Source organism: Chironomus tepperi, unplaced genomic scaffold, assembly GCF_022539635.2.
Source record: "Chironomus tepperi strain 1889 unplaced genomic scaffold, CSIRO-AGI_Ctep_v1 contig_359, whole genome shotgun sequence".
NCBI lineage: Eukaryota > Metazoa > Arthropoda > Insecta > Diptera > Chironomidae > Chironomus > Chironomus tepperi.
Window position 1 is genome coordinate 4151410 of NW_027226481.1, and position 19590 is coordinate 4170999.

Sequence of the window (19590 nt, forward strand, 5' to 3'; positions counted from 1 at the left end):
GTTAAAAGAGAGAGAATGAGTGGAAAAAAATTTTAACAGCATCTTAAACATTTGGCAATGTGCTTTATCTACCTTTTATAGCATTGGCAAATGGTGTGAGGCAATTTTTTAAACAAAAAAAATGAGGAGGAAAAAAAAAATTTCCACTTACATTTACAATCCTTATTTCCTATTTTTATGATAGCGCAATGTAAAGGGAAATAAAAAAGTAATACAAGTACACATTTTATGTTCCTACACACTATAATATTACTTTCGTTTTTTTTTTCATCTTCATCCATCCATCCATTCCTGCCTAAACACACAAAATCCATTCCCTTATGCTTTGCGCCGCTACTTGCTCTCGTTTTTTTTTATTCCACTGTACTGTGTGTATATATGCTGCTTTTGAAATCCTTGAAAAAAAGAAAGAAAAAAAACAGAGCGAATCGTTTTTTTTTTTTTAAAAAAAAGTCTTTATGAATTTTTTCCAACCCGCACTGCCTCCCCCCGCTCCTCTGTACATCGCCTCACTCTAATGACTCAAACCATTTCTCTTTTCTTTTAACATCATCTCTCATGAAGGGAAGTAAGAGAAAAAAAAATTCTATTACTAAAAAAAATCGTTTGTATTTGTATGATGGCACTCATACCTCATACTATTTATATTTTTTTATATGCCATAACATCTAACTCTTACCACTTTTCAGTGATTTTTTTTTGTGTGCTTCTTCTTCCAGTGCTTCGGGTTTTCTTCATACATTTTTTTGTGCTGCTTTTCTTTTTAGAGGAAAAAAAAAATAATACAAAAGGCGCTCCTTCTTCCAGAATGTAGTGTACAGGGTTGGTAGATGAGGGATGTAATATAGATTCATAAAAATAGTCGGTTTTAGTCAATGACTTAAGAATTTAGATTTCTAAAGGTAGAGCAGCTATTCTTGTCCTGTACTGTTGAATATATAATTAACCTGGGTCTGATTGTAAGCAATTTCAATTTATATGCCTACACACCCCATGATCTGATAGAATATCACAAACAAATCTCATTAGAGTAATGCTGGTCACCAGAAGTGTAGTCAAAGAATGTAATACTTAGAATTGTCTATTTAAAAGCCAGAGTTCGAAGTCGACTTGAATTTTACCAGAAGTCGAGTCGACTAGAGTATCAATGTAGTCCATACAAAATTTGAGTCAACTTCTTGCTCTGCTAAAATCATTCTCTACATCCTCACATATCAACCCTGAATAATACAATAAAGCAATATGATGTCTGCCTTATTCGATGTCCCGGCTACAAATTCTAAGTTTTACAGCCTCTCATTCTCCACTCCCCATTTGCTTGATGTAACATAGTTGTTTTGCACAGAGAGCATTGTATAATACATAAACGATTGTGCATTGGAATGAGGATGCTCTCAATACATTCTAGTGCTTCCTTTAATACATTTTTAGCGCATTTTCCAAAGGAATGACGCTATTATTTTCCTATTCAAAAAGGAAGTAAAGTTAACATAAAAGGAAAAAAAAATTTAACTACCGTTGATAAGGCAAATACACATAAACGCGTAAACGAAGATGAAGAAGAGGAAAATAAAAAAAATAGCGAAGAGAAGGGTGCGTAAGATAGAGGAACATTGAATGTTGTTGCTGCTGTTATAAGAAGATGTGGGTGGGGTTGGGTGAATGAGGAAAAAAACTTTAAAAAAAGTATTTTTATGTGTTATTGTACGCACTTGTTAGAATAGATTAAAATGGGATGAAATTTTTTTTCTACAGCGGCGCATTACAGAACTTTTTTTTACTGCCGCTTCGTTCTTTCTTATTTTTTAATGTATAAGTTTTTTTTTTCTTTTCTTTTTCTTTCCCTTCGCTCTAAAATATTTTTTATTTCTTTCGATTATTTTCTTTTTTTTTCGTAATTTTTTTTTCGCTCTCGCGAATGCGTTTTAATTGGAAATTTTTTTTAAATTGGATTCTGATGATGATGATGGAGGGTAAATTGAAAACTTTTGTTTTGTCGTCGTTAAGGAATTGTTTCCATAAATGATTAATGGAAGTTGATTGTGATGAATAGGTGGGAGATGTTGCTCATATGGGGTGTTTATGTAATATGATGATTGAATTTTTTTTTTGTTTTATGTGGAAACTACATTTGATGTATTAGATTGTAGGTACAGGAGGTGTTTTTGTTGAGACTGTATTTTTTTGGGAAAAGTATCGAATTTTCTTGAATTTTCAAGCTTAAAGTAGAATGCCTATTTTTAAAACTAACAAAATCCTACGATATTTCAAGGTTAACAGAACAATATGGGATGCTATGTTGAGTATTTTTGACTTTTTAGTCGTCATTATGCTGAAAACAGAAGATTCAAATAGTTTGCAGAATTTTAAGACACTACAGCTTAAGAAGATTACACTAAAGACTAAAGGATGCATCTTATGCATTTTAAAAACTGTTGAGACTAACGACACGTCTTTTCTTTAAATTTTCAAATACATCTCAACCAATAGACACACAAAACTACTGTTAAAAAATTGGAGCAAACATTAAATCCAATGTCATAGCTAAAAAAATGGAATGAATCTTACTTTGCGCAATTTAGTTTTTTTCATCTTCCTTAATAATCTAGATATACTATAAAAACGGCGTTTTTATGTTCACTTCCTTCCATTCCTTATACTATTCCACCTCACCAAAAAACCCCACTCATCCTCCTCAAAAAACGTCTTTTTTTTCTCTCATGAAAAATATAATATCTCTCAACTATATATTATGTATACTTATAACAATAGCGGAGGGGATTAGATTAAGGGAAAAAGAAAAACTTCCATCTTTGTAACGGCAGCAGCAGCAGCAACAACATCAAAAAAAAATTTTTTTTAGATGTATATGACTATAAGTTTATAAGTATTCTTGCCTCGCTATTTATCTTTTTACAGCTAAAGCATAAATGGTTGAAAAGAAAAGTTTTTCTTATTTCTATGTAAAATAATTTTTTTTTTCTTGTTTCTTCAAGGAAACGAAAAAATATTGGAAAAGCAACTCGCAGTAGTAGAAAACAATTTTTTTGGGGGTAAATTTTAAATATAGAATTGTGGGGAGATCTTTTTGGTTTGTCTGGATGTGGATGAATAGTTTGGAGAGTGAAATTTTAATAAAATGATTTGCGTTGAATAATAAATTTAAAGATTTATAAAAACGTTATTGGCTGTTGGGAGCTTGATTGTGGGTTATAAGACAGCATTAATAGGATTGAGGATGATTTGGGTAGCCGCAGCCAATTTTGATTGTAATTTTTGACTTTTACGTTCTGAAGGTTTCCTTAATTTGTCCTGTGACAGTTGTTAAGATCAATCACACAGATGTAAAGCATAGTTTTCAAGATTAAGGACATGAAAATGCTAAACCTTAGGATTGAACCATACATCCTCCTATGTATGGGACTCTATACATCCTAGAAACAAAAAAATGCGCCTAAAAACCCTCTAAAACTAAAAAAATCTTCTCAAAAACACAATTTTTTTTACATTTCTTGTTGTATTATTTTTTCAAAAAAAAAAAAAAAAAATTCCTCCTTTCTTGACATGGAAAAAACATATATATGTATACACAATCCAGCATTATGGTATGAGTTAGCGAGAGCAGAAGAAAAAAAAACTTTTCATAACTAAAATTATATTTGAACTGAGAGAGAGTCGAAAAATGCTCGAAGGGGGATGAAGAAGAGGAAAAATATTTTTTTTTCATACTTTTTCGTTGTAAAATATCAAGGAAAAGTCAAGATTAAAATGAAAAATATAAATATAATAAAAAATCATTTCTTTCGTTTTTTTTCTTCTTCTTCTGCTACAATTTTTGCCAAAAGTGGAATGAAAAGTTTTCTTTTTGGGTTTGAGGATGACAGTGGAATAGCGTAATAGCGCAAGAGGAATAAAAACTGGAGAAATTGACAAATGTATTCAAGTTTTTCTTTTACTCTTCTGACTTTCTTTTGCTGTAATGTTTAATTTAAATATTTGAAAATGAGGCAATTTATAAAGATTTTTGGTGGAAGAGACGTGAAGAATTGAGGATGATAGAGGTAGGGCAAGTTAAAAACTAAGAATAGAAACATTTACAACAACAAAAACTTTGAATAGATAGTAGAAAATTGTGAAAAAAACATTTTAGATGAAAAATGACATTTAGTAATTAAGGAAATGGCATCAGATGCTTATTTACATCTTCTTGACTAATGAAATTGAATAGAAATTTTTGCTATGACTGGTTTTGTGCATAAATTAATGAAGAAGTTGAGATATTAAGAAATGGAGATTATGTCTTCATTTTTATACTTAATCTCCTTTTTTGGAGCATTTTTCTTGAGGTTTTTTTCTATTTATAAAATATTCTGAAGATTTTTATGCGATAAATGTGATCAAGGTCTTTCATTTTAACAGACTTGATTGCATATGGCGATGGGTTTCAATGAGATTCGAGACAGATCGTGACTATTGAGTCTTAAATTTGGCTTATTTCGAATTCTGATTTGCATGATTTGTCATCATCGACACTCATAAATCTAACTATCTAAATACTAGAATTTGTCCATAAAAAGACCCATCATTGAATAATTTTCTCTAACTCATCATCAAAACACTCACAAACTACATCCAATAGCACTAAAAAACCCCATCATCATGTCATTTCAAATGATTTTCAACTGACTTTTAATTATCATCAATTGCACAAATAACACAAACATTTTCCGCATTTCACATTTTCACACAATTATAAATTCATTAAAAATTTTCCACATACAAATGAGTGACACAAATACACGTGTATTTAGTGACAAAAACCTTTATGATTGTATTTTTCTAAAAAAAAACCTACCCAGAAAAAAAAAGTTGATAATGATGATTTTGTGACAGCACGACTGACCAATGTTTAATATTATATTTGATTTAGTGACCGCATCACATGCAAAAATGTGATACCAACAGGTTAGCTGCTTATGATAATTTTTCCTCTGATACATAAATATTAGTTTAAACACGAGCATCATATCGAGTTGCACGAGCTAAGGAACGGGAAATAGTGGAAAATTTGTTAATACAAAATTATAATGTGCGTGTATGATGTACGATAATTTTAATTAGTGCTGAATAAATTGTCCCCATAGATAGATCTCACATAATAACGATGATGACAATTATCTCGGACATTTGTCGGACTCTTTTTTTTCTCAGTAAATGTGGGGGTTGGATGGAGGCATGTTTTCTAATCAATTAGACAACGACAATATTGTGTCATGTATACATGCCGTGATACAGACAGATAAAAAAATGATATGATAATATTTTAACAGATGGAAATGAGTGGCCTGAACATTTCCTACAAGATATTTTAGAGGTGCGAAAAATTGGCACGATGGAAATTTCGCCTGTGACAATTGATTGATGTGTGGAAGTCATGTGATTTAATTTGATGATTTCAAAGAATTTTATTGGTCTAAAAAATTATGTAATATCATTTTAGAGTCTATTTTACACTAAACTACTTGAAATATTCCATCAGCTTGAGACATTCGAATCATAATCCACAACAAGCTTCCTGAACCCTTGAACTAAAATTCAATCAAATCCTCAAAACTTTCACTCAAATCAACTCCAAATTGCACATTCAAAGAAGCCAAAAAAATGAATTTTTATCACAAACATGATTGCAATTGTTGATACTACAATTACTGAATACAAATGAGATACACATGTTGTGATACTCAATTTGAATTTGTAACATGACAAAAAAAAATTTATTAAAAATTGTTTTCATTCATATCCGATCGATGTGGAGTTCATTTGTAACAAATTATCATATAGTGTATTTTCAGTTTTATCTAGTTTAAGTGATTATTTGTTTGGAAGTGATTATGGATAGTTTGCTAGTTGAAAATTGCACACTTTTTTGTAATTTGGTTTGGGGAGAAGATTATTATGTGTGTAAAATGCTTGTTTTTAGTGTGAATTTTTGATAGAAGAATTTGTTGAATTTTTAACAATTTTACTGCTTTAGAAGCAATTGATTTAATAAAAATTAGACTAATCTAGTTATAAACTCGACCAGTAGCATTCAAATATCACTCGAACTTAGATCCTTCTTACATAAATCGTCAAAATGTACATTTGGGCACTATTCAGAGTTTATCTCATCACTTTATCGCTCGATTATCAAGAAATTTCAATTTCATACAAGCAAATTTTTATTTTGCCGGTTTTTTGCTATCTCATCTACACATCTACATCATCTTAACCGCAAAACACTTTATTCTCTAAAAAAAACATCCAAACCAAGTCACAAAAAATATGTTTTCGAATGTATGTAGATCGATCAGTTCTATTGTATTTTAGTATAAAGCTTAGACAGTAGCTAGGTTTTATGAGAAAACATTTGAACAAATATTGAATGTATAAAAATATGAACAAATATTATTTGTGGATTGAAGCTAAAACTAATAGAAATTATTTAAAACTACTGAAAATTTGAAGGTGTGTTATTTAGTTTTGATGAGTAGAATTTTATTGAAATTCGATGCCAGAAAATAGTCTATTTTAAATCATTATTTGAGATCAATGAAATATAAGACACAAAATTCTAATTTCCGAGCAAAATGCATCAACCCCTCCTAACCCCTCTCTCAAAATACCTCCTAATCTCCACCATTAAATAAAAATCAATATCAACATTGCAATTCTTTTAAATAAATAAATTTAAAATACATTACATCACATTCAGCTAAATAAATCGCATCATAAAAATTTCTCTCTCATTTTTTTTTGTTTTTTTGCTCAATCAAAAAATAAAAATCCACTCAATTCTAAATAAAAATTTTCTAACTCCCCCAATGAATTTTTCAAATAGTTTTTTTCCCCGTTCATTTTATACTTTTTTATTATGGAATAAAAATTTGCCAGAGAGTAAAAAAAAATTATTGATTTTTTTTTAAAATATATAAAAAAATAAAATATAATTTTCTGTCCCTTTACTAGCTCGCACACTAATGTTGTGTACAATGTCTGTATTACGATATCATGAAAAAATATTACATGACCACGAAATGTCTGCATTATCCTAAAAATAAATTTTAAAGAGAGGACTTGGAGAGGACTAGAGATTATAATTTTTTTTTGAAGTAAATCTGTAGTTATGTGAGAGGGTAGGCTTGGATGGATTGGTGTGGAGTTAGATGGAAAATTTTTGGATGCTGTTCTTAACGACGATAAGTGAGTCGATGTGGCTTGGCTGCGGAATCGTTTAGTATTTCGGTTCCTAATTGTTGTCATACCGACTGTGAGACCATGGGTTCGTGACTCGGCAGACGACCTTTTTAGCGGCTCATAGTCCTTCGTGGTAGGCTCCAGACACTAATGTCAGGTCTAAATCTCAATGATTTGAACAGTTAACTGCGTCTTACTTTCCAAGATTTAATTAAAGTTTTCATAACAATTTAAAGTAATTTTAATGAGATCCTTACCATTAGAATGCTCTCATTACAACATTTCCACTATTTACATTCCATTCAATGACACATCTTCATGTCATTATACCTCAGACACATCATATATCAATTATAAAAAATAAAATAATCATGCCAACTCTATATGAATGAAGACGGTAAAAAAAAGTTATTATTACGACTCACATGTGCATGCATAAAAATAATGCGAAATTACTTTTAGTAATAATTTCTATTCCGCATGTAGATGGTAGATATGCAAAGGACATACGAAGTAAAGAGAATACACAAAAAAAAAACTTTTCTATTTGGCAGACAGGTTGTTTACATCATTACATCGCATAGTGTAATTGCGAAAAAAGGAGTCCTTCAACTTCCCGTTTCATATTTTTTTCTCCCCCTCGTGCTTAACAGCATCTCTATACACATACAGTTAGGATTGATGCTGTGCAGTCAAATACTCATGCCAAGAATTGAAAATAATAAAAGAAAATATTTTTTATCCTCCTCATTTTACAACGAATTGTAAAATTTTTTTTCTATAAAATAGAAGCACTTCCACTATTGAATACATTACATTAATCACCCTCTCGTTTCTATGCCATTGCGGCAATTCTCGTAATGATTTTTTTTTTCTCTTTTCTACATTGCTGCTTTTTTTTTCTTCTTTTATATATATTTTTTTCTAGTTTCAATGCGATGTAAAAATCACACAAATACACTTGAAAAGAATGAAAATTAGAGCTGCGGAAATTTTCCTTCTTCTTTCTTCATCCTCTACTTCTAGTTGGAAGATATTGTCGTTAGGAATGGGATTTTTTTTGGCTAGAAAATGAATGCAATTGTACAATAGTTATTACTAGTGAAGGACACAATAAGGCAATTTTTACGAGATAGATATAAAGAAACAGCATCGTCTCTTGTAAAATCATTGTCACTAGTAACGGCGACGTTGTAATGAAAAGAGATACAATGATGGAATTTTATTTTTATATTTTCTTTTTTCTTAGTAAATACTGAGACAGAAAAGCGCATTTTATTCTTGGCATTCTTAGTTTCCTTTTTGAGTTGTGGGGTGGGGAGTGATGTAATCTGAATGGTGATGATATGAGCAGTTAGGAATTACAATATGGTAATCTGTGGGGGTCAATGATGATGGAAATATTGATTTCTCTTTTGTAATCATGTGATTTAAATGTTTATTCTAGTTGTCGAGTTGGGTATTGTAAGACGATTCTGGTAATCTAGGAGGAAATTCTTGGAAGTAGACGGAGATTTTCATTGAATTAAGAGTTTGGTGGATGCAGTCTTGAAGGGTTGTTGTGATACACGTGACGATATTTTGAACTAAGCGCTATTTTTTCAGGATTTTTCTTGAGAAAACTGTAGTCTATTTGTTGCTGATTCTGTACAAATTTAACAATTTGTAGTATACACAGACATAATCAAATTTGATGGTTTTAGGGATTTTGACCAAAATTCCCAAAATTCAAATAAACGACAAAACTGTCAAATAGAATAATTAAAAATCAACAATTATGTCCACCTCATAAGTGATTACCCTTATAAAATTTTATACCCTTTTTATCAACCTCATAATAAGCATTTTATGCATGCATGTAAATTATGACTGTGCAATAGCTTTAAGACAGATTGTGGATAACATTAGCATCATTTCCAACTACCAATAAACTTACTCCAAGAATTTACTAACAATGAAAATTGTGACAAACGGAAGGCCGTGAATTTGTTGTGTTTCTCCTGGCATCAAAAAGAATAAACGGAAAAAGGAATTTGTTCGCGTTGTGAAAATATAAAAAAAAAATTCCTTACGACATTTTTACTGCCTGTTGGAAAATGTTATTTTTTTTTGTGTGCTTTTTTTTCCCTTGAAGAGTCGAGAAATAAATATATTTCTTAGCTAAAAGAGATGGCATAAAATTATAAAGCTCATAAATTTGATATTTTTTTCTGCTTATAACTTTTTGCTTCGCATACAGCTATTGCCATTGCCATTACTGTAAAAAAATGGCACAAATAAAAAATTTGAAAACTGGAAATGTTTCGCAATATAATATACCAAACTTCTCGTTACTTCTGCTGCTGCTACTGATGCTGTTACTGCTTATACATCCATCCACCAAAAAAAAAAAGGAAAAAAAAACGAGTCGAGGAGAAAAAAAAATGTAATGGCGTATGCGTCGTGTTTCTAACATTATTCGCTAAACAAAACTTTTTATTATTCTATAAAATTTTTGTGCTCTTAAATTTTTTTTTTCGTTTCCATCGTCATATATATAAAAAAGAATAATAAATTTTTAATTGCAATGCTAAGCATAAACACACATACAACATAATTTTTTTTTTCGTATATACATAAATGTAGCAAGCAATATAATATAAAAAAACCGTTATTTTCTGCGCACTTTCATCTCGCGAAAAAGGAAAAGGAAAAAAAATGAGAATAATATAAAAAGCATGAAATTATATGTATTTTTATTATTATTTATACAATATAGGATATATCGTCTATTGAGAGCTCTCGTTTTCCTTCCACCCCGCTTCAACTGTATCCTGGCTGATAAGGTTTTTATAGTTGATATATACAATTTTTAAAATATTTTTTATTCTTCTTCATTCTCGTGTTGTGCTCATTTTGCAATTTCAGATATTATTTTATTATGTTTTCAAATTGACCTGGAAGGAGCTTTAGAATTGCAAAATTTACAAAATGATTGAGTTAAATTTTTAATGGGGGAATTTCTGTGGAGTAACTTGTGAAGGGTTTGGAGGATAATGACATAATTAGTCATTTGGGTGGGCAATATAGAAGTAATTAGAGTTATACTTAGGAGACTTTGAAGTTTATTCATATTTTGAATAGGGAAATTCGACTTGAGTCGACTAGGCTTCATATTAAATTCGAGTTGACATCGAGCTCTGATATAATGGATACCAACTCGATAAAATACATATTGGTCACTCAGTAGTTGCCAATTTTACACTTACAACTGCATTCACTTACATCTTTGGTTCTGCATAACCATACCACAGATACTGATTCAACCATCAACCTCAACGTTCAATATCTCACCATATAGCAACTCAAAACAACAACTAAAACTTTTCAGACATATTGTCAGCAAAAAGTCTCTGAAAAATTCACCAAACGAAACCTTTTCATACTTAAAATATTTTCAAAACATTTTACTTTGTTCTGATAAATTTTCACAGTTAAAAACGTGACACAGAAAGTCACAAGAATCTTTTTTTTCTTTCTTTCTTTCCATCCACGTTATGAAATTTATTCAGACAGGATATTTTCATTGGCATGAGTAAGAATCACTCAAAAATCAAAATAAATTTTTATTGTGGGCTGTGAGATCGTTTTGAATGAGAAAGCCTAAAAATGTAGATGTTTATTTGGGTAAATTAAAGAGAGAGGTTAAACAAATTAATAAAGGCGATGAACTTTTGAGAATAGATGACCTTGATGGGGGAGGAAAAATTTCGAAGGAATTTAGGTTGTTGATGATTTATGTCATGATTGTGTTGTTTTTTGTGGCTGATTCATGAATGAAATTTCTTAATAAGCCTAGACGTAGAAGATGTTTCAGCATAGACATCTTTGTGGTCGATTTGAGGCTCTTGTAATTTGTCTGAATCCTCAAATTAAGTCAGAGCATCCTACATGAAACATCTGACTCCCTGACACTTTCATCTCACCATAAACTTCAATATCCAGCAAATCATTGCAACCCCAGCTGCCATACAATAAAATAATCCATCCCCATAGTTTTCTAATACTTGTCATAAAATTATTGAACCAAAAGTCAATAAAAGCTTTTTTTAAAAAAATTTCAGGCATCCCATTCCAGCTCACATATACACACATAATTTCTAACATAATAATTCCCTTCATCATTTCTGTATCATCCGGGGACTATGGCATGTGTATCGATTGGCAATATAACAGCCAGTAGTATTACAAAATAATATAAAAAGTGACTACTAAAAAAAATCTCATTCCACTATTTTTATGTATCTCTAAAAAAAAATTTTCCTTCTTTTATTTTCATCTTTTGTGTGTTACTGCCGCTGATTCTACAGTCGCTTGTTCAGATACTTATGTATACCATACATCTTTCAATGGGGAAGCGAATGAAGGGCAAAAGTGGATATATTATATGAAACATCGCTTTTTTTTGTTGCTCGCAACAAATATATAAATATAAAAATTTTATATCATGATACACACATTTTTTAGTTGTTTTTATTCCTCCATTCTCTCTCTCTTGAAACAACATTGTTACAAGTTATTCTTTCATATATTTTTTTGTGTTTCTATTCCTTTTATTGAATGTCGATGAAGAAGAAACGAAAGAACAAAAAAACAGTGAAACAAGTCAGGCAAAAAACATGTAGAGGCACTGAGGAAACGAAAAAGAAAAGCACTTCCGAATAGATTCTAGAGTTCGTTTTAACTTTACAGTTAACAGGTTAAGAGGTTGCAATCAGGCAATATTTTTATTCTTTTTTTTCTGAACGGAATATTGACTTTGAATTACGACGAAAATGATTCGCTGATCCGTACTTAAAAATTGTTTTTTTTTCACTGTACTTTTTCGGAAAGAGGAGGAAAAATATTTTTTTTATAACTTTCTTGATTACTCATAACATCCATTCGGATTCTTTTTACATTTTTTTTGTGTTGCCTTTAAATTTGGGGTATGGGGTGGCTGCTCAAAAATATTACTGACTGCTTTCCAATTCCTCTTTTCTTTCCGTTCAGTTTTTTTTTTCTTTCTTTTGCGAAATATATACATCATCATCATCATGTACATGCGAATATATTTCTTTATTTTAAAACAAAAAAAAAAATTATATATAACCGACAAACTTTTTTTTTTCGTGCTGTTATCGAAGTTTTTTTCTGTTGTTCAGAGAATGCGAATGGTGGTACACAAAATAAAAATTGTTAGAAGAATGAGGCATCGATGTACCAGCACATAGAAAAAAAAAAATCATATACAGTATTATAAAAATATATTGTTAAGGTTTTTTTTTTGGGATTTGAAGTGGATTGGGGCGCATTTGTGGGATTAGGATTTGGGTGATGTGAGGTAGATGCTGTCTTTAGTGATTGGACCAATTCTTATATTTTTCCAATTCTATTCACGATCATTCGTAAACTCTAAATAGCCTCACATGATGTAAAACGTCAAAATTGAGCTTCTCAATATATAATCCAATACCATTCTGTAATTATCCTTAAAAAATCTTGTCCGACAAATCAAACATCCTCAAAAACTTACCATAATTGTGCTAAAAAATATAAATTTCTCGATGTTGTTATTTTAATATGAAATATATATATATTTTTCAATGATGTTGTTGTTGTTACATTCTGTGTAGCTCGCTGCTATGAAACACAGCAGTACAGGGACGAAAGTTACACAAACGAGCAGAAATTTTTTGAGAACATAAAATAAAAAAAAAAAAAAATTATATGTGTGTAGTGTTTAGAAAAATGAAGGAAAAGCGCTAGTAACAATTTTTATCCCTGCATATAAAAAAGTACACGAAACGATGGAAAAAGAAGAAGTTAAAAAATGAGAAGAAGAAGAGGAAGAAAAAAGTTAGAGAGGGTGGTATGAGGTTGTTGGGATGGAGGTGGAAATGAGGTGATGGAATTTTTTACACTATACGATGCTGATGCCGTCAAGTACTTTTGGTGTGGTATGATGAATGGAGGGTTGGTAAAATGAGAAATGAATAAAAACGGCAGTAAAAAATTAAAAAAAATAGTAAGTATGAGTTAGAAGCGATTTTTTTAAATGTGAAAAATCTCTCGCAGATGATACGTGTGTGTGTATATGTGCACACCCTCTTTTTTCCATCATAGTAGCTGGATTTTTATTTGTTTCTATACATCATAGCTATATAAAAAAAGAGTAAACAAAAAATTATGCTGTAAATAAATTGAAGCAGTAATTATGAAACTTCGACACATTTCAAACTTTTTTTTTTTATATTTTGTTAATTAAAAAAAATTTACTCGAAAAAAAGCAGCGACGATGAATTATTTTTACTTCTTATTACTTTTTTATGGTTTTGCTGTTTAAGTTTTATAAAAGAGGAAATATTTTGTAATTAAAATTTTTGAAGTTATAAACGTTCGTAGCTTCTAATTTTCTAAATCTTTGCTGTCTTTGAGATTTGTTTGAGTTTTGTTTTGAAATTTATTTGGAAGAGAAACTAGTTTGTGAGGCTTCAGACTTTACAATTAAATGAAATAAATCAGTTTTAATCAGAGCTGTTGCTAAGATGAACCTGTTTATTTGATTCAGATGGATCTATTCTTGTATTATAGTTTACCATAGGATCAAACACTTCAATATATACTACAGTACTATTAGAGCATCTGACCGTTGAGTTTAACTGAAGACCAAATCTTCATAAAACTCAATTAATCAATTTAGAATTATTTAATTAATTATAACAAAAGTCATTAAATCCTAAAGATCATGAATGCTTCAAGGACAGAAAATGATCTCAATGAGAAAATTTGGGCTATTTCCTTTTCTTAGAAACTGGAAAAATCTTCTTGGAATTGATTTCAGATCTTTGCATTGAAACAATTCAACTAAAATCATTTGTCACACAATGCATTTCAAACCTAGAAGATAAAATAGAAAAATTAGACAATTTTGAACGCTTTTTTTTTTAAAGAAAAATAATTTAAAATGTTGGAAAATCCTTATGTAGGATTAAACCGGCGCTTAAAGCTATTTTTTCGATATTATATTTCAATGTCTGCTAAAATGCCTCCTTTAAAACAGACTGGATCTTCATCCTACTGGGGAAAATGTGAGTCACGATTCCTATAACCTGAATAAATTTCTGAAAAATTCATAAATTTTTAAAATAAATTTTAATATGCTAATCTATAGGAGGAGGAAGTGGTCCTTATAACAAAAAACAAAAGTTTCAAAGTAAATATTTATTCAAACCAGATTTCAAAAATCATAAAAAATGGCAACAATGTTCAATAAAATAAAAATAAAAATAATTCCCTAAAACATAAGACGAGAAAAATGAAAAATTGAAAAAAAATTCATCCCTTCTTATTAGAAAATTCAGCATTGTTAAAAAAATATCAAATTCAATATTTATTTAAAAGTACATAGCGAATTGAGCGTTCAAAGACATTTTTCCCGTCTCCTTACAGCATTAAAAAAATTGTAATAATAATCGTACACTAACATCGTAAACGATACACAAACTACTTACATCTACACACACAAAAGTCTATATTTTTTCTAAATTTTTCTCGCTTATTTCTAATACACTACAACATAGAAGAAATAATAAGAAAGATAAAAAAAATAAAAAATAAAACTTTAAAATTTCATTCGCCCTCTTATTATAGTGCCGAAGCAGCTAAAGCACACATTATCATATTTTTTCGCAGTTTTTTTTTTGATGGTATTTTTTTCCCTTCTATATCCAATTCTTTTTTTTCCATGTACCATCTCAACAAACTATAGTTGTATATGTGCGCGGAAAAAAAATGTAAAAAATTATATTCGCTAAAAACGAGGAGAGAAAAAGAAAGAAAAAATAGAAATAAGAAGTAACGTCGAGGAGGAAGAAAAAAAAAAATTTCAACTAAAAATGGGGAGGTTAGAAAGTAATATTACAGCATCCCTCACCGAAAAAAACGAACGGCAATGCTATATAGACGGCTATATATTTTATTTTTATGCTTTTTTTTTCTTTCTTTTCTTCTTCTATGTTGCCTCCAATTTTTACCACCCAATTCATTCAACCAACACCACCCAGCACTCATTCCACACCGCATCATACTATTCGCTGTAAAGAAAAGAATGCTATGTTGCTACTGCCTGCTACTGCTATATTGTAGAGAGTTAGAAGTAAAATAAAATTGTATTACAGCATAATACATCGATTCAATCTATCGTTATATGGGCATTAAGAGTTATTTTTATTGCTTTCGCAGCTAGCTCCGAAAATAGTTTCCTTCATCTTCATTCTTATCCATTTATTTTCCATTTTTTTTTTCTCCTCTGCAACATTTTTTCATGTCTTTGTCCATACTTCTATTTACTATTATAAAAAAAGGAGCAACATATAATGTTCATGTTGGTTTTTTTTCTTCCTTTTCGTGCGCGCCACAATATATTTTCATTAATTTATTGATGATACTTGATACGCTTAGTTTTCAACAGTCATAGAAAGATTAATATATCGGCTGAAATGGCATACATATGTGGATATATATACATTTAGGAAGAAGGAAATAATTTATTGATTCGTATACTACTTCGTGTTTATATTTCTTATTTTTTGCTATCAAGGATAAGAGAATAATAAGAAGTAACAGTTTTGGAATATTTTTTTTTTCTAAATAACTTTCTGCAGTTTAGTTGGTGGATGATGTAAGCGCATTTTTATACTTGATGAATACATCAAAGAGAAATATTTATAGAAATTATAGTAAAATATGCACAATATGCATTAATATTTTATGAAGATTTAGTGATAATGGACTTGACGACTATCTGAATATTTTATTGAAGATTTGGGTCGAAACTATTGATAGAGGTAATATTGAGATAGCAACGTGATCGAATATGTGTAGAAAGTTCTTGGTATTGATGACCTTTTATATCAATGATGATGATATTACTAAGGGTTTGGAAAGTTGTTAGGATTTTTGACATTGTCTTGGATTATTCTTGAACTTAATTAATATTTTATGAAACTTTATGTTTTCTAAATTTGAACTTAATTCTTTGATTGATCTTTTAGTCAACTATAAATAATTTTAAGAATATCCCAGAACATTCGCAGACCATTTTTTTTGAAATTCTTGAATTTTCATGTATTTATACCGAAATAATATTTTTCTCAGAAATTTCCGCATTGATTCGTCCCAATAAAATTCATTCAAAAAGATCCCAAAACAGTCTCAATGAATTCGTATCAATGGAGCTAATGGAGAGTTTTTCTGACATCTCAAATAAGAATGCCAGACAAAAACATGTACGCTGTGCTATGTACAGTGCAAGTTATGTGAAAAAACTGTAATTAATTGATGAATATATTTGAAATTTCAGCAAATTTCGATAAAATTCTTTCAATAAACAGTTTGTTTAGCCTTAAATCGACATGTTCTCTATCTAATAGCCAAACTAGACACATAATCACCCCCAATTTCATAAAATTAGGCTCCATAATAAAGTAACGATTATGATACGATGAAATCCTCATAACGCACATATGTGAACGTCAACTATTACTATCAATTTAATGATTGTAATGGAAACATCTAGGCGCTTCCGCTTCAAAAGATATCAAATATCATCTCGTTCCTTTTTTTCGCGCAACTACTTTACTTGCATACCCATTCCACATTTTATTCAAACAAAAAAGCAAGAAAAAAAATCCCCGACCAACTCACTCCCCCCTATAACATCCAACCCATAACGATACAATACGCGTTAGAAAAGAAATTGATGAAAAATAATTGATAATGTTTGTAGTTCGGTGGTATGAGGGTGCATTTCTTAAACTCGCGAGAGACAAGAACTTTGCGAGAGACGAGAAAATAAAAAGAGAAATGCCGAAGAATAAAAATTTGTTTTTTTCTTCCTTATTTCTTATTCTCTCTCTCGTGAGCGACGACGAAGAATCTGCTTTTTGGGTGAAGTAAAGTTTACATCACCTCATCCCACATCGCATCCTCGTGATATGGTAAAAACTTACTTACTTACTTGATTCTCTCTCTCTCTCGCAGTTCCTCATACCACACATCCTATTCATCATGTCTTGTGATTTTTTTTTTCTTGCTCCTTGCTTTTCTTTTCTTCTTCTCTACAACCCGATGATGATGATGATGTGTTATTATGCTGCTCCGCTAAACGCGCGCCCTTCTATGTATGTGTGTATGTTAGAAAAAAAAAAGATGTATAAAAAAACTAAAGTAATGGTTTTTTGAAGAATCGGCAAGGAAGAAGAAGAAAAAACGGGAAAAAAATGAGAAAAAATATAAGTATTTTTTTTAATGTATGAGATAGTAAATGTATTTGTGCCGCTACCTCATTCCACCTTGTTGTGTCGTCTTCCTTTTTTTATATTTCGGATGAAAAAAAAAAATGAAATAATAAAGGAAGAAGAAACAACAAGAAAAAAAAAAAAAATAAAATAAAAAGTAAATGGTTGTGTATTAGATACATCATCATTATACATTAAAAGCATGGCACAGCAGCAGCAACATTGAATATTGTATACAGAAAAATAAAATAATATGAAAAAAGGGGGATGATGATGATGAGAGGAGTCTCGCTACTCTCAAATGTGAGAATAATTTAACAATGTATTTGTAAATTTTGTACTGTTGAATATGGGAAATACTTTTTTTTTATTTTACTGCTTTTTTTCTGTGTGTATTGGTTTTTTTTTATATTTTTTTTGCGCTACACATTACTAGTAATATGTACATGAAATAAGGGTAGTGAGAGAATGAGAGCAAATTATATTTTTTTAAAATGTGGGGATATTTTTTTTTCATCACCCCATTCATGAGATGGGGTGGGTTTTGCGCCACATTTTCCAAAAAAACTGTATAAAAAATGTACGCGAAAAAAAATTTTACTGCCGGGTATGAGGATATATTCGCGACTACTCTCATTCTCTCGCTTCCTCTCTTCTCGTCCTCATCCCCCTTTCGTACCCGAAATAAAAAAAAAAGTTTAATCTTCTCATACTCTCAGCAACAGCCGTGGTGGTATGGGAAAATTTTGTGAATGAGAAAGCAGCACTTTTTTTTTCGTACTGCTGCTGCTGCTGATGCTCTCCCCTATTAAAAAACTGTGGTGCTGTATGTATATCTATACAATTCTGCCTTGTGAATAGAATAACACAGTACACAGTTCTTTTTTTTTCGGGGGGGTTTTTTTGTGTGATATTCGCGTGTAGGCGGTTTTAGAAAATATTTTTCTGTCAGTGTATAGAAAGAGAGCATGAAAAAAAAAATTGTATAAAACTCTCGGAGTTCCCAAAAAAAAAAGCAGAAAGAAAGAAAAAAAAATTGTGAATTTATATAATGTTAGCGAAACGAAGCATACATACAATTTTTATATATTAACTGCTGGAATACGATGATGATTTTTTTTTCATTCGGAGCACAGCAGAATCAGCACAAGATTTCTAACCGCCAAAGCGGTCATACATACATATAGTTTTTTTAACGATATTATTAGTCTGTGAAAAAAAAGGAGGCAAAAAAAAAATAAAAGGAAAGAAATCATATTTTAGGAAATAGCAGTGGCAGTGAGTGACTTAGTCATACACTTGACTTTCAGTTCATTACAACGCATCTCTCATTTACTCTCGTTTATTTTGGATAATAATTCTATCTAGTTGAAGGAAGTGTGTGCAAAATTATTTGTGAAAAAAAATTATCTTTTTTGGTGATTAGAAAAAAAATTAATTTTTTTTAAAAAAAGGTTCTTAATTGTAAATAAATAAATAAAAAAATAATATTGACAGTTGTTGAATATATTTTTTGACGGAGAAAATATGGACAGAGCATGAGAATATTTTTCTCTCAGAAAAACTCAAATGAACTTTATCAAAACAACAAAAAATAAATAAAAAAAACATTCTGCATAAGAAAATCGAGAATTACAACTGGAAAGTGCATTTTATTCCTTTTTCATCGCAAACACATGTGAAAATTTTCTTTCAAAATATTCTTCTGCAGTTCCCAAAAAAAAAAGAATTGACTGTGAACGAAAATAAAAACTATACTATCATCAAACCATATGATGTGTGCTTACTTAAACTATACATACTGAAATAAAGAAAATAACATATATAATTTTTTTGCCTGTGTGCCATGTCTCTCAATTTTTTTTTTCGACAATATACAACGCAAACATGTACATTAGTGTGATACGGAGAAAAAAAAAATAAGAATTCTTTTTATAACAAAAACTCCATCCTTTTGAACAGAAAAAAAATATATGTATACAATATTTTTTTTTTGGCCACGACGAAGTGTATTCACACATCGGCAATATAATTT

At 30.2% G+C, this 19590-nt stretch overlaps 1 protein-coding gene across 2 annotated transcripts in view; it reads left to right on the forward strand.

The window, feature by feature from the left end:
• Positions 1-19590, forward strand: part of br (broad-complex core protein) — a 91372-nt gene that overhangs the window by 17508 nt on the left and 54274 nt on the right. Inside the window, exon 1 of one of the 2 annotated variants that reach the window (XM_070646047.1) lies at positions 18700-18833. The exons of the other annotated variant lie outside the window; for it this stretch is intronic. The gene's annotated coding sequence lies outside the window, so the exon portion shown is untranslated. Of the gene's footprint in view, positions 1-18699; positions 18834-19590 lie in introns of those variants that run through there. 2 annotated transcript variants of the gene reach the window in all.